General features: G+C 30.0%; 2 long non-coding RNA genes across 5 annotated transcripts; both read right to left on the bottom strand.

The window, feature by feature from the left end:
• Window positions 1–4,995: 4,995 nt before the first annotated feature.
• On the bottom strand, window positions 4,996–8,633 carry LOC130891245 (uncharacterized). 2 transcript variants are annotated; one of them, XR_009058872.1, is made up of 3 exons: window positions 7,109–8,633; window positions 6,746–6,935; window positions 6,087–6,691 (listed from the first exon to the last, which is right to left on the bottom strand). It is a non-coding gene; the product is annotated as an uncharacterized LOC130891245 (long non-coding RNA). The 2 variants fall into 2 exon arrangements; XR_009058871.1 differs by having other exon boundaries at window positions 4,996–6,691; window positions 6,746–8,633.
• Window positions 8,634–10,978: 2,345 nt separating this feature from the next.
• LOC130891647 (uncharacterized) lies at window positions 10,979–17,168 on the bottom strand. Of its 3 annotated transcripts, XR_009058937.1 has the most exons (3): window positions 15,611–17,168; window positions 15,452–15,544; window positions 10,979–15,389 (listed from the first exon to the last, which is right to left on the bottom strand). It is a non-coding gene; the product is annotated as an uncharacterized LOC130891647 (long non-coding RNA). The 3 variants fall into 3 exon arrangements; XR_009058936.1 differs by having other exon boundaries at window positions 10,979–15,544; XR_009058938.1 differs by lacking the exon at window positions 15,452–15,544.
• Between the last annotated feature and the right edge of the window lie 200 nt (window positions 17,169–17,368).

Below are 17,368 nucleotides of genomic sequence, written 5' to 3'. Positions count from 1 at the left end.
TCAATAATATTTCAAGTTCTTTTAAGTCCATCTAAAAATATGAAAATGAAAAATTTCAAAAAAAAAAATAAAAAAATATTGATGAAATACTTACTGCAATAAAAATTTAGGACACAACTCTGATAATACCTCACTAACTCACTATATATATATATATATATATATATATATATATATATATATATATATTTAAAGATTTGGTTGGCAGCGATTTTTACGACTGATAATTTTGTTTCAATGTTTATTATTTATAAAGATTTTTTTTTTAAAGAAAACTCTTTTAATGTAATGTTTTCTCCCCCACCCAGCGGTATGTATAAATTGAAGGAAGTGGAAAATTGATTAAGAAAAAAAACATCATCTTTTCAACTGATTTTTTGTCTATTATAGGAAATATTGGTTTCCTGTAAAGATAAAATGTATGATTTATCTCAAAATTATTCAAATATTATAAATATTATAATTTAAAATGTTTGTAGCTACTTTGCTCAAAATAATAAAATATTTATTATAAAAAAAATAGTTGTGCGCATGCTCAAAAAAATTTTCTGTGTCGCCGGCGGAGTTCCTAACGCTCTCTCATATTACATACTATAAATTAAAATGTCGAAGAAAATCCTATTGTCCTTATTACATCTTCTTTATATACATACTGTCTAAACAATGACCTTTGTTCGATGAAAATTCGACAAATAGCAGCGGAGATACAATGTGTAGTAGTAGTGTCCTTATGACATCGTACATACTGTATACAATACCGTTTGTTTGATAAAAATCCAACCAGCAGTGCAACATACTTTATGTACACACTGTATATTGAAAAAAAAAATAAAAAAAAATGCCGATAACTCAGGAACCCACTCCGCTCCGCTTAAATACACAATTCTATACTTGCGTCTCGGGGCAAGAGCCAGGGAGCCTGAATCGGGTGGCGCCGGCAGTTGTCGGTACCTGTCGGCTCAGATCTGTCTGGCGCGCACTCACTCAAATCAAAGGGGGGTAACGCTGGTTGTCTGCGTACAGGGGATTTGAAAACTTTTTGAGTTCAAAATGATTTTCCCTCACATTTTATTCAGACTTCATATTTTTATCCATTTTTATGAGAAAATTAACAAATTTAAAAGTTGTTTCAAGCATTAAGAGTTGTTACAAACCTTTATTCTTGGCATTATAGGGTGTTTTATTGAAAAAATAGCGTTCAAAAAATAAAGTCTAATTTACGTTTGTTGATTAACATTGTGCTCTTGCGATAGTAAATTGAATGTAATGGTTTTTCGTTCTGTCAGAGTTGGTAGTACAATGGATGAGGCATTTCTTTGGTGGATTTTTCCGGTTGACTTGAATTTTTCTTACTGGGCGGAGATGTCAATTTTGGAGACGGTTGGCGCGACAGCCATTGGTAACTGGCGGCCAAGCTCTGTCTGGCGCGCATTCATTTAAATGAGAAGCGCTCACAGTCTAATGATCTGTTAATTTTATAATCTGTTATTTTTCATTAACAGACCACTTGACCCTGGGAAGGTCAGTTCTCTAGTGAATCGAGTGAATGGGGGTGAATCGGCTAATAAATTCAAGTGTAATAAGTGTAATTTTTCAACGGGAAGAGGTGATAAATTTAAAGAACACGAGGATAAAGCCCACAAAAACCCTTCTGCAATAAACTGTGCTTTGTAATTTTTCGTGTGAGAAACGGAGCAATATGTTCCAACATTATTTGCTCCAACATGACCTGACAGACAAAACTCGCGAATTGAATTTTGCTAGTGCGGATGAATTCCAAAAATGGAAAGTTGAAACTGAAAGTGCCGATCGAAGTATGTTCGTAAAACAATACGGGTCATACTCAACTGCCGAGAACATTGAAAAAATGACATTTCAGTGTTTCCGTGACGGTGTTTTCAAATCTCGCGAAACTGACAGACACATCAAAGTAAAAGGTTCGAATAAAATCGGAGCGCATTGTCCAGCAAAAATTGTGGCTTCGTTCAAAAAAACGGGCGAAGTCCATGTAGTTTTCCGAGATGTTCACGTGGGCCACCAAAACGAGTTGGGTCGATTAAGACTCAATAATTCGGAACGCGAGGAACTAGCTAAAAAAATTGCACAGAACATCCCTTACGACCACATTCTGGATGCGGTGAGAACTTTAATGCCAAGAATAAATTTGGTTTGTGACATCTTTAAGTGTTCATTTTTTACACGACCAGTTGTTAATTTTCTCATAAAATTGGATAAAAACCAAACAAAAAAATTTTTTAAGCATACCTCCTGCAAAGTAATATGTTACTTAGCAGGATGGCAGTCCTAAGTCTGCATAAAATGTGAAGGGAAATAATTTTTAAGTCAAAAAGTGTCAAAGTCCCGTGCACGCCAGACAGATCTGAGCCGACAGGTACCGACAACTGCCGGCGCCACCCGATTCAGGCTCCCTGGCTCTTGCCCCGAGACGCAAGTCAATTCTATCGTTGTGTCTTAATGGCGGAATCGATAAGGTCGGCGACTGCTGTATATACGAACACAAGCTTCGATGGTTCGACAATTTTTATTTAAAAAAAAATTAATATCAAACGTTACGTTACGACTATACACATATTTTCCCTATTACCATTCTTGAACCCGCATTAGATATCTACTGTAATTCACAATTATTTTATAATTTAGTAAGCGGAGTCTCATCCTTTATAGGCGGGAAGAAATATATGCTAGATCTTTTTTCATGATCGCTTCCAAGGGTTTATGATCAGTGTCGATTTTCACATCAAATCCAAAAATAAAATAATGAAACTTTTGAGTAGCAAACACAATCGCCAGCATCTCTTTCTCTATCCGCGCATACTTTTGCTCGCAGGGAGTTAAGCTCCTGGATGCAAAAGCTATTGGGTGACCTTCTTGAGATAGAAAAGCACCTAGACCGTTCTTGGAAGCGTCAGTGTCTATTTCTATAGGTTTTGTTGAATCAAAAAATGACAAAATTGGGGCATTGGTTAATGTATCTTTAAGTCTAGTTAAATATTTTGGGTCAAGACACAAGTGTAAATCCTTATTTTTCTTTTCAACTATCACCAGAGGATTCAATCATTCAGTCGGCTTATCAATTTTCCTTATAATACCTTGTTTTTCAAGATCATCAAGCTTAAGTTTTAAACGATCATGCAGTGCAATTGGAATCCGTCTAAGTGGTTGAACTACCGAAACTGTACCTTCTTTTAAAGTAATGTGATGTTCTCTAGGAAAAGAACCAAGACCCTCAAAAACTACTGGGTATCTTTTAACAACATGATCGAGTGATATAAATTGACCGGAATCTTCAACAATTGAGTCTACCCTTTTTAATAAGTTTAAATCAACGCAATCAGCACAACTCAGTAGTGGCAATTCGTTATTACCACAAACTGCAAAGAATATGTTTCTAACATTGTCATTAACTTGACATTTTAAAGTGATTTCTCCTAATGGAGCGAATACAAAATCATGACTGCCATACGGAGCTAGTTTGACTTTAGATTTTTGCATTTTATCAAGAAGCCCTAGTTTTTTAACAATATTTAAAGTTAAAATGCTTACTTCGCATTCTGTATCTAGCTTAAATGTTACCTTATGACCTTCTACAATAATTTTCTTCAACCATGACAATGGTTTCTTTACACTACTAACAGAACCAACTTTTCTTATAGACTGAACATATAACTCATTTGAACTGCTCTCACACTCAATATTTTCTGATTCACTATCACTGAAAGTTTCAGTTTCTACTTTATTCACTTTTCTTCTGCCCGATCTTCTATAGCTCTTCTTTTTCTCCAATTTCTTCTCAGACTGATTAATATTATACTCTTTTTTACACACATTCGCAAAATGATTGCGTCCCTGACATTTTGCACACGTTTTATTCCAAGCAGGACATGAATTTTTCTCTCGATGTACATAACCACAGAATTCACATTTCCCTTCTTTTTTTTTCTTTCAAAAAATGCTTAGATTTTACAGAGCTTACACTAGCTTCATGCTGCAAAGCCTTCAGCTGTTTTTGACTAACTTCTCTTGTTCTACAGATGTCTATTGCTTGTGTCAACTTTAGATCAGATTTTCTTAACAATTCTTCTCTAGTGCTTTGGTTGTAGATGCCCATCACTATCCTATCTCCTATGAATTCTTTCTAATAAATTACCATAACCAGTTGTTTTTCCTGCTGTTCTTAATGGGGAATTCTCCTAGAACCAAAGTCATTTTAAATTATTACAAATAATGAAAGTTCAACGAATTTTAGACGACACATATTCGGTACTTTTTATAAAAAGAAATGTCTACCCTGTTAAATTTGATAAAAAAGATTGGACATTTAATTTTTAAAACGTGTTGTTTCTAGTTCAATATTTGGCAACCTCGCATAGGTGTGATACTTGTTCTCAATTCTAATTGGTTGAATAACGTAGGTAGACATGATTATATCTATAATCTGATTGGTCATTTGATTATTTACTTTGTCTTTCCTTTTCTGTTACTCTTAAAACGACAAAGAAAGCCAGCAAGCCCTGTATTTTAATAAACATATATAAATATACCCTTAAGTTTTTGTTTACATATTTGTTGATGAATTTTGTAGTTATCAAAGTGAAAGATTGAAAATAGTGAAAATAGTTGTGTAATACTGTGAAAATGGCTAAGGTTGAAACTGATTTTATTAAAGCTTATTCAAGCAATTTACCCCGTGTTACTTCAGAAATGATAGCAAATTATTTTGTTGAAAATGCAAACTATATAAGTGTGGAATCACGTGGAAAAAAACACATGAGGTAAGAAATCATTTTTAATATAGCATATTAAAATATTTAATAAACTTAGTATTTTTAGTTTATTTGCAAATAAATACCTTTTTCATATACTGAATGTTTTTTTAAATTTGGTTTTAGCAAGACAATCATATGGAGATTCTGCCATTGGATATGTGCAATTAAAAAGGAACAATAATATTTGTTTGATCAAAGCAAAAATAACGCCAGAAGATAAAGTACATTCAAAAGCTTATGATGTAAATGTCATAGTAAATGAGAATATAATCAATCTATGTGAATGTGAGGATTGTGCTGCTGCCAAAGGTGGCTGTAAACATGCGATAGCGTTTTTATTTTGCTTGCATAGGAGAAGTGAGGAACCATCTCCTACAGAACAGTTATGTTATTGGAAGAAATCAGAATTATCGAAAGTAGGTTCGCTGAAAAAATTTATGAAATTGTCTGAAATGGTAATAGTTCCATCAATGACTGATGAAAACTCATCTGTAGTAATAGAGAATTTTAGAGAACATAATAAAGGAAAATCCATAGATAGTTTGTTACTAAATATGGATAGAGGTCCTTCGTATCCTACTTTATCGTTACACCAGCTATTTATTCATTGTCAAATAGAAAATGCTGATATCAACATAACTCCAGAATTTTTCTTAGAGTACTGTTAAAAAAAATGGATGCAAATGATTGTGCACTTGCTTCAGAGGCTACAAGAAACCAGTCCAAAAATATAAACTGGTATGAATTAAGATTTGGACGGAGTACAGCTTCGAAGATTTATGAGGCAAGCCGGTGTAAAACAGAAGGTTCTTTACTCGAGAAAATTTTTGGTGCTACAAAAATTGTGCAGACAAAAGCCATGGAGAGAGGCTTAGAATTAGAAGACAGGGTTATAAAATGCATTGAAAATATATGTGGAATTGAAACAACGAAATGTGGACTTGTTTTAAATAATATGTTACCAGTCTTTGGAGCCTCCCCTGATGCCATTTCAAGTGATGCAGTCCTAGAAGTGAAATGCCCATTGACTAGTATAAGTAATTTTGTCAAGGATGGAAAAATTATTGAAAAATACATGGGTCAGATGCAGTTGCTAATGAAAATGTGTAAGAAGACTAAAGCAATTTTTCCAGTTGCAGATCCAGAATTTGAAACAAATAATAAAATTTATATACATAATGTTACGTGTAATGAAATTTATTGTAACGAGTTAATTGAAAATAGTTTACTATTCTGGAAAAAATACGTATTTCCAAAGTTAACTAGGATTTATAAATAAAATAGTTTCACAATGTTGTATTCTCGTTTTTTAGTTGTACATAACTTATCTCAAAAAGAGTTAAATATGTATATACACCTAAAAACAAACAGCAATATATAGTAAGTTTAATAGGAAAAATCTCAATAATCCAAACCTAATCGAAAAAATATATTGTTTAATCTAACCTTTTTCAAAACTACTAGTATGTCTTTTCTGATGAATATATATAATTTTCACTAAATAGTAAACTTCACTAGTTAAACCTAAATAAAATCAAGGGTGCATTTCAATCGCAAGGATTTCTCTTTTTTCACTAAAATTTTTAAAGTCTACATTTTGCTCCTCGTGTTCACTTAGATCACTGTTAAATTGTTCTTCACTAGATGTAGTTTGTAACCATGAAGAAGTACTAGAAGAAGTAGATGGCAATGTCTCCAAGTACATTTCATCTCTATTATTTTTAAATGTAGTTGAGATGCATGGATGTTCAGGTTCAGTATTTTCCTCACCCTCAGATGATATTTCTTGTTTTTGTTGAAGTTGTGTAAAACTGAAATCTTTGCAACTATCTTGTAGAAATAAATGAGGTATGATGCCAGTTTTAATACGTGGACTTTTCCCAGTCTATAGAATCTTCTTTTAACTGAAATTATAGTATTTTCAATAAACACAATATTAAATATGTTGTATTACTTACATTAAAATGATCTTCACAACAATATGATGTTGTTTTTACTAATGTACGCCCAACAGCATCAAACCAAGTTTTTCTCACTACTGGATTTCTCGGAGCAAATATAAATAATTTATGGGGTGTACTTTCCGATGAATTTAAACATGAAGGTACAAAACACAGCTTTTTCATATTGAAATATTGATTATTTATCCTGAAAATACAAACTGTATAAAAATCAACCTTACATTCTTTAATTTTTAAACTTATTCTCAATGAGGGAATGAAATAATATTATAATGTTTGTATCTAGTCATAAAATTTAAATAAGCCACTAATAAGTCATAAAATTCACAATAAACTCGCAAAAATCACAACTAAACTAACTTGTATAACCGCAACACTCCATACCGCAACAACAACAATCGTAACAAAAAGTTAGGTTATTTACGGCATAGGATTACATGTATTCCATAAACAGCTGTTTCATTTCCTTCTCTGTCTTGTGTGTGTTTTTGGGATCTTCCGTTTCTGTCTCGGAGAAGGCATGCTAAAGCGCTGTTGCCAACATGTGCTGTAGCAACAAAACGCTTTAAAGTTTAAAAACCAACATTTCTAATAATTATTTTAGGTATTTAGAGAGTGAATTAAAAATTAATTTATATTTAATCTATAGTTATTTGATGTAAACTTTCATTTAATACAAAAACCCAAATTGAGGAGAATTCCCCATTCTGTCAGAAAACTATCGAAACTTTATCCCTCTTCTTGCATTAAACTGTTAAATAAGAACCTTTCATGTATAACATTTCTCTTTGGTTCACAGTGATCTCTAAATTTTTTCAAAACATTATCAAGAGTTTTCTGGGTCTCCGATAACGGATCAAAAGAGTTAAATAAATCAAGACCATCATCACCAACTAAGTTCAATAGAATTGCAACATTTTTTTCATCATTTTCATTGCTTAAACTTGTAGCAGTCAGAAAATTTTGGAATTTTTGTTAAAATTTTTGCCAGTTATCAGCAAGGCTTCCTTCAATGGATAAAGGATCAGGAGGTTTAAAGTATGATTCGTCTTTTCTCAAGTCCCAAACACTGGCCTCAACCACCCATGCCTGTTGAGCCAATTAATTGTAACTTTTAATTGACTCGTACAAAGGTTGCGGGATAGCTATGAAATAAATATATAATTGATTACTTATATAATACAAGATGCCTTCATCTTTGTTGGAAGAATTACTTATTTACTTCACATTTCGAATTTATTTTTGATATTCATAGGAAATATATTTGGGGATGAGGACCACCCTACACTATAGGAACTGAAAATATTAAAATCACAGAATTCTCGATATCAAGATAACAAAAATGTTTTGTTTTGTACTTTATACATATGCAGCTATTTTTTGGAACTTGAAATTATTCTTAATAACATTGTTTTAAATTCTACGTTCTTCAATTAATAAACATTTTCATATGCCTACCTGTAATCAATAATAAAATAACGTTCTCTACGATCCTCTCTAATTGTTTTATTTAATTTGGAGTTAAGGATCACCTTACACTATAAGAAATTTTCAGTATTCTCGATAATTAATTAAAATAATACAATATATTTGAGGGTTTATTACTGGAAACTCCGAAAAATTACACGTGCATGGTCCTTCTTACTTACCTTTGTCTTTGTTTGAAGAATTTTTTATTTACTTTACATTTGGAATTGATTTTTGATATTCATAGGAAATATAACGTTCAATAGGATGAGGACCACCCTACATTATGGGAAGTTTTAAAATCACAGAATTCTCGATATCAAGATAACAAATATTTTGAAAAACGAAGGTATGTCTTAAAAAATTAAAAGTATATAGATTCCCAAAAGGAAATTACTATTATTTGCTGCCCATAACATCTACTTATATGGCCATTTAATAATATAAGTTATTGTGAATTGTAATAATTAAATCTATGCCATGTTTTATTGCATGTATTATATCTATTATCATTAATTAGAAAAAACTTTCTTAGAAATATTATTAAAAATAAATCTTGCTTCATATTGCTTTATTTATTTTATCTTTGAAAACACTATTTTATTCAATATGGAAATCATATAACAAAATATGTAATATTTAATTACTTATTATTTAATAAATCAAAACTGTACATCTTCTCAGCTCATTGACCCCTTTCGAATTCTTTGCGAATGTCTAGACTTGTTTTTGACCTGCGCACTGTGAATGTTGAAGTCACAAGCTTTAAACAATACATTTAATTATTTAGATAATGAAACTTTCACAGTATTACTAATTCGGGCAGACATATTTGATGCTAAATTTTCTATTCGATGGTGAAGTGAAAACTATTTTCTTATTGATACAGGTAAGATATAATTCTCTTTATGTAAAAATTAACGAAATTTGTCCAATTAAAGTTTCCAGGAAAATGAACGATTTCAGTGTACTACATTTTATGGAAAGCATAGGTTTTATTAATTTTTTTAAATATTTTCAAAGTAATTAAAATTAAGCATTTTCTTCAGATAATTTGAAATTGTGTGAATCATTAATTTACTTATAAACATTAAACAAACAATAATCTAAAATAAAGCACCAAAAAGTTCGTTTATCCTTGTCTGCCTGGACAGCATGTCGGCCATCTTTGTAGGTCGACGCAATTATTGTTCACGTCAAATCTTTTCAACTGTAATGTGTTTTTTCATATAAAAATATATATAGATATTAATATTAAAATACCTTATTTCGATTGTAGTACAAAATAGTTATTATTAGATAAATAAAATAGAGAGATACCGGATCTGTTTAATAACGACAAAAAAATCTTTCAATTTCTAGTTTTAAAAATGTGACTAATAATGAAAATTTTTAATGGAAACTTTGGAAATTTTCAGTATATACCCGGAAAATTCTCAACTACCAATATGGTCATTTCCTCATTTGTGAACTGGTGAGTGACTTTTTGTCTTATTCATTTGATTTTAAATTTACTACCTAAAATATTTCTTGTCATTTGGTCTCAGATTATGGAGTGAAAACTATTTTCTTTTATATATCGGTAATATTTAATTACTTAGTTATTTAATAAATCAAACTTTACATCTTCAAGTTCATTGACTCCTTTCGAATTCTTTGCGAATGTCTAGACTTGTTTTTGACTTGCGCACTGTGAATGTTGAAGTCAAAAGCTTTAAACAATGCATTTAATTATTGAGATAATAAAACTTTGACAGTATTACAAATTCGGGCAGACATATTTGATGCTAAATTTTCTATTCGTAAAATTTCGTGTAATTTTGTTTTCGATAGTGAAGTGAAAACTATTTTCTTATTGATATAGGTAAGATATAATTCTCTTTATGTAAAAATTAACGAGATTTGTCCAATTCAAATTTCCAGGAATATGAACTATTTCAGTGTATTACATTTTATGGAATGCTAAGTTTTTATTATTTTTTTTTTAATATTTTCAAAGTAATTAAAATTAAGCATTTTCTTCAGATAATTTGAAATTGTGTGAATCATTAATTTACTTATAAACATTAAACAAACGATTATCTAAAATATAGCATCAAAAAATTCGTTTATCCTTGTCTGTCTAGACAGCTTATCGGCCATCTTTGTAAGTCGACGCAATTATTGTTCACGCCAAATCTTTTCAACTGTAATGTGTTTTTTCATATAAAAATATATATAGATATTAATATTAAAATACCTTATTTCGATTGTAGTACAAAATAGTTATTATTAGATAAATAAAATACGGAGATACCGGATCTGTTTAATAACGACAAAAAAATCTTTCGATTTCTAATTTTAAAAATGTGACTAATGTTGAAAATTTTTAATGGAAACTTTGGAAATTTTCAGTATATCGATAGAAAATAGTCTTTTATTCAAAATTTTCGTGAAACGGATTGAAAATAAACATTAAAAGTGATTTGTTTTTCTTTGATGTTCGTATTCGTGGCGGGGCGTGGCTTCGTTTTTGACTACCAATGTTGACATCAATAAGTTTAAACAATGCATTTAATTATTTAAATAGTGAAATTTTAACATTGTTATTAATTCGGGTAGACATCTAAATTTTCTATTAGTCAAATTTCGTGTAATTTCATTTTAGATTGTTAAGTAAAAACTATTTTCTTATTGATATAGGTAAGATATAATTCTCTTTATGTAAAATTAACAAGAATTATCCATCTAATCCATCCAGTTTGTGTGAATTCAGTAAATTACATTTTATCGAAAGCTACGATTTTATTGATTGATTTTTTTACATATAATAATAATAATAATTTATACATGGAGTAACAGTTTAGAAATATGACTTATATATAATTATTTGTGGAAAATAAATATAGGTTAGAAAATGATAGTGTAACAATGGTTATACGATATTAAAATAAATTAGAAAATATGTCGGTTATTTAGATTTACAGGGCGACGAGAAATTTTGGAATGGTTGAAAATAATGGATGTTATTTGTACTAGAAGTAATCTCGAAACAAAAATTCTTGTATATCGCAGCATTCAACTTCTAATTGTTGTTCACACAAGAACACTTTGTATTCGAAGAGTGGTGAATTTAGGTTTCATCTATATTTAATCGAAATATCTTTTTCTTTTGAGTATATTCAAAATTATAAAACAAGTTGTCCAAGTATCAAGACATGGCAATATCAAAATTCATTTTTGTTAAAATTTGTAAATAAATTAGTTTATATTTCATATTAATAATTTATAAAAATTATGCCATTACGCCCTTTCGAAAAAATATTCTCACATCTGTGAACAAGATGTTTTATTTCTGTAGTAGTAGGTAGTAAAGATATGGATTTTTCCAATAAGACCCATTCAAAATGTACAGATAACAAAATAATAAAGTAATAAATATTATGGGTTCGGACCGTTTTACATTTTGTACAGAGCTGACCAAAAGAAAATAGTTCACTATCATATTTGGCAAGCTTGATTATCAAATTTTGAGGAAATGCTGATATTTTTACCGTCTCTCCAAAATAATATATGTCTCAAAAATTCTTCTCTAATTTATAATTGTTTTCTTGTTAAACTCTAAGTTTGTTTAAACTTGTAAAAACAATATGTTAATTAATCAAGTTTCGAGGATTCACAAACTGGAGATCTTTTGAGTGGTTTAATAAAGCATATTCTTCTTTCATTCAAATCCAATTTGGAGAAAATTGTTGATTATATTATTGCAACTATGTTACAAAGTAGGGGTGTGTTCATTTTGGAGGAAATAGAGATCATTTTTTTAATAACCATCATCATTTTGTATTAGTGCGGAATCAATTATTTGTACACACTTTTTATTTACTGAAAACAATATAGAAATAATCTCAAATCATTCTGTAAGATAAATACACGGAGAAAATATGACTTTTCAATGAAACAGTTACTGTTAGAAATTATCTCTTCATTTAATAAACTTTTTGTCATCACCCCTTCATTTGTTTAGAATCTAATAGAATAACTAAAGCATTTTTCTAAAATAATAATTTAATTTTCTTACGAATTTTCAACAAAGTTGAGTGTTATTTACTCGACATCACAATATTTATTCTCCAAAATGCAAATTCTAACAAGTATATAAAGAATCTCGTATGCAAATTGATAGTAATCGGAAAAAGAATATAAAAGCCCACCAAGTTCGATAACTACAAAACATTACTTTTGAATAAACTGTACCAAAAAAAATTTCTGGGTTCCAAATATTTTAATTCTGGTATGTTTATGTTAGAAATCTTTTAAGAACCATTATTAGACCCTTTTTTGTTGTTGAAAGTAGACTATTTATTTTTCTACATTGGTTATCGAGAATTTACAAGAGGTATAATATATTTGAAAAACAAAACGTGTGGTGCAGTTCTAGAACACTTTTTATCAGTTTGTGGAATAGTTTGTTTACATTATATCGAAGGTTTAATACCGATAACAAAAAATGACCGTTCAGACCCTTCTTGGATGCCTTTGTCTTTGTTCGAAGAATTTCTTGTTTACCTAACATTTGGAATATATTTTTTTTTATATATATGAAATAACGTTCGGCAAAATCCTTTGTGAATGTTTGTCTAATTTGGATAGGAGGACCACTCCAAATATGGGAAATTTTAAAATCACATTATTCTAGATACATACTCGTAATAATACCAAAATAACTATACATGTTGAGGGTTTAATACCGATAACGAAAATTGACCGTGCAGCCCCTTTTTAGACGACTTCATCTTTGTCGGAAGAATTTCTTATTTACTTCACATTTCGAATTTATTTTTGATATTTATAGGAAATATATTTGGGGATGAGGAACACCCTACACTATAGGAACTGAAAATATTAAAATCACAGAATTCTCCATATCAAGATAACAAAAATATTTTGTTTTGTACTTTATACATATGCAGCTATTTTTTGGAACTTGGAATAAATTTCAGTAACATGGTTTCAATTTCTACAATCCTTAATTAATATAAAAATTTTCATGTACCTATAATAACTAATGAAAGTACTAATTCGAAAAACGAAGTTATGTCGTAAAACATTAAAAGTATACCTATTCCCAAAAGGAAATTACTACTACCATAAACTCTCCTTATATAGTCATTTAATAATATTAAGTTATTGTGAATTGTAATAATTAAATCTATGCCATTTTTTATTGTATGTATTATATCTATTATCACTAATTATTTAAAACTTTCTTAGAAATATTATTAAAAATATATCTTGCTTCATATTGCTTTATTTATTTTATCTTTGAAAACACTATTTTATTCAATATGGAAATCATATAACAAAATATGTAATATTTAATTACTTATTATTTAATAAATCAAAACTTTACATCTTCTCAGTTCATTGACCCATTTCGAATTCTTTGCGAATGTCTAGACTTGTTTTTGACTTGCGCACTGTGAATGTTGAAGTCACAAGCTTTAAACAATGCGTTTAATTATTTAGATAATGAAACTTTGACAGTATTACAAATTCGGGCAGACATATTTGATGCTAAATTTTCTATTCGTAAAATATCGTGTAATTTTGTTTTCGATTGTGAAGTGAAAACTATTTTCTTATTGATATAGGTAAGATATAATTCTCTTTATGTAAAAATTAACGAGATTTGTCCAATTAAAATTTCCAGGAAAATGAACGATTTCAGTGTATTACATTTTATGGAATACTAAGGTTTTATTATTTTTTTTTTAATATTTTCAAAGTAATTGAAATTAAGCATTTTCTTCAGATAATTTGAAATTGTGTGAATTATTGATTTACTTATAAACATTAAACAAACGATAATCTAAAATATAGCATCAAAAAGTTCGTTTATCCTTGTCTGTCTAGACAGCTTATCGGCCATCTTTGTAAGTCGACGCAATTATTGTTCACGCCAAATCTTTTCAACTGTAATGTGTTTTTTCATATAAAAATATATATAGATATTAATATTAAAATACCTTATTTCGATTGTAGTACAAAATAGTTATTATTAGATAAATAAAATACAGAGATACCGGATCTGTTTAATAACGACAAAAAAATATTTCGATTTCTAGTTTTAAAAATGTGACTAATGTTGAAAATTTTTAATGGAAACTTTGGAAATTTTCAGTATATTGATAGAAAATAGTTTTTAATTCAAAATTTTCGTGAAACGGATTGAAAATAAACATTAAAAGAATTTTCCGTGTTTCAATACAATATTGTGTGGTGAAAATGGATACCCGGAAAATTCTTAACTACCAAGATGGTAATTTCCTCATTTGTGAACTGGTGAGTGATTTTTTGTCTTATTTATTTGATTTTATATTTACTACCTAAAATATTTCTTGTCATTTGGTCTCAGATTATGGAGTGAAAACTATTTTCTTTTATATATCGGTAATATGCGGCCATTCTTTTGGATCTTTGAAATTTCAAGCGCATTAAACTGGGGATCTTTTAATAAAACAAACTTAATCTAATCGTTTTTCACATTTTTTTTTTTTTTTTGATTGATAGATACTCAATACATAATTAGCTAAAGGGTTGTTACTAAAATAATTGAGTTTTCTGTTTCATAGAAAACTTTCTAAGTGAGTCTTCGCTTCTACTTATAGGTTCATTCAATTCCTTACTTGATGACGTGTATTTCCTGATTTTGAATATCAGATGACATCCCAGTACATCCATGTCTGCAACTTCAACATTGGAAGGTATAAGTATATTATTATCTTCAGTATACTTCTCAATAAAAGTTATGTCTCTACTTTTTACTATTTTATGTGTTAAAGGATTTATTAATCAATATCCTTTGGAATTTTCACAATAACCTACCATCAACATTTCCTCAGATTTTTTATCCCATTTTTGAAGTTTTTTTTTAGTACATGTACCATAGCAACAGAAAAAAAATCTTTAAATGAGATAAATTGGGTTTTTTACCTTTCCACAGTTCATAAGATGTTTTACCTTCCAAAGCCTTTGTAGGAGATCTATTTACAATATACGCAGCAGTTGCCAAAGCTTCAGCCCATAGTTTCTTCTCCAGGTTGGCATAAAACAACATACACCTTGCTTGCTCCACTAGTGTTCTGTTCATTCGTTCTGCCAAGCCATTGTGCTCTGGAGTGTACGGAGATGTCTAATGAATTATACCATGATTAGTTAAAAATTTCTCAAAATTGTTATTACAGTACTCTTTACCATTATCTGTTCGTAACTTTTTAATTTTACAATTCAATTCATTCTCTACTTTTGACTTGAAATCTTTGAACGTATCAGGTACACTCATTTTATCTTTAAGAAAATACACATGTACCATTAGTGTGTAGTCATCAATGAAAGTTATAAAATATTTCTTACCTCCATATGAAATATTTTCCATAGGGCCACATAAATCAGAATGTATTAGTACAAGTGGTCTTACTGCTCTTGAACCTACATTTTTAAATGGCAACTGAGCATGTTTTCCCTCGCAACAATAAATACATGTGATCACATTACCTGTGTCTGAAGTCAAAGACACACCTTCAACACAATTTGGCAGTTTCTTAATATCTGAAAAATTCAAGTGTCCCATTCGCAGATGCCAAGTGTCATTAGAATTCACAGCACTTGAAATCAGATGAACCTCTTCTCCACTTATGTTCATAACATATAGGTTATTTTTTTAATACTGCCTTACAGATTACCTCTCCTTTAGCATTCTGAATGACACATCCCTTGTCATAAAATATAACATTATGCCCATTCTTCACGATTGTGCTGACTGAAAGGAGATTGGCAGCTAAACCAGGAACAAACAGTACATTTTTATCTTGTATTTTATCTTTCTGATTTATTTAAATGTCCATACATCCAACTCCTTTTACATTTAATGGCTCTCTGTTTGCCACAGTAACACTTTTCACAGTTGGCTCAGTGACATTATACAACCAGTCATCTCTGCAAGTCATGTGCAAAGATGCTCCTGAGTCTATTAGCCATTTATCACTCACATTTTGTTTAACAGTTACTGGGAAAGCAGCTACAAAACTTGAACCTTCTCCTTTATTCGCTAACTTCTTTGGTTGTTTAAATAGTTTAGCAAAATGACCATATTTATTGCAATTATAGCATCTTGGTCCTCTGTTTTTAACTTGCTGAGTATAACTTAGACTTAACTGAATCAGCACTTATTTTAATGCCTGAGCTCTCAAGCCCCATAATCATGGGCTTGTATTCATCTGGTAAGCCTGCCAGCATCAAAGTACCAAGCCATTCATCGTTTACGTCAAAATCAATGTTACACAGCTTGTGAGCAGTATTCATGATCTTGCTCACATATTCTTCAACACTATTACTAGATTCCAATGTAGTATTTAGTATTTATAGAGTCTTTTAGTAAGCCAACTCTTCGCGTGAGCCCTTTATCATCAAAAGCTTGTTATAAACATTCCCATACCTCTTTTTCAGTTGAACAATCTTGAACATGAACATAATTTTGAGGGTCCAGAAGTAGAATCAACTTGGCTTTGGCCTTTACATCCTTACTTGCTTCAATTGGTTTGTTATCAGACAGTTCGATACAACACCACAAATCCTCATGCTGTAAATATATTTTCATAGTGAATTTCCAAGTGGTAAAATTTTCTCTTCCGACTAGTTTTTCCAAATTAGACAAATTTGAACCCATTTTGAAGATGAAGTTTTATAACTTCCAAATTACTTAACTTAATTTTAACAGTTGTATAATCACTTCCTTCAGTCTTCTGTTATTTCTACAGAACCACGCTCTGCTACCATAAAGAAAAATTACGTGGTTTGAAAATAATAACTGATATGATTTTCAGTACAAACAATTTATTATAATTTCAGTCTTACACATAAAAGAGCAAGATTGATTAGATCTATTGACAGACGTCAACTTACATTAACAACATTTGACAGTTAAATAAAAATTGGTTGCGTTCCATATATTCTAACAGTGTGTAATGAAAAAGTTTGTCTTTTTCTATGATGATGATGTTTATATTGTACTACTTGTCAAAAAATAATGGGGACGAAATTATGAAATTATTGAAATTTCTCTTGTTTAATTTTTTTTGGAAATTTCCTTTCGGTGTGCAAGAGTGCGACAAA

This window comes from Diorhabda carinulata, chromosome 3, assembly GCF_026250575.1.
Source record: "Diorhabda carinulata isolate Delta chromosome 3, icDioCari1.1, whole genome shotgun sequence".
In the NCBI taxonomy this organism is placed as follows: Eukaryota; Metazoa; Arthropoda; class Insecta; order Coleoptera; family Chrysomelidae; genus Diorhabda; species Diorhabda carinulata.
The sequence above is the reverse complement of the archived record's forward strand: the minus strand, read 5'-3'. Positions and strand labels throughout refer to the sequence as shown.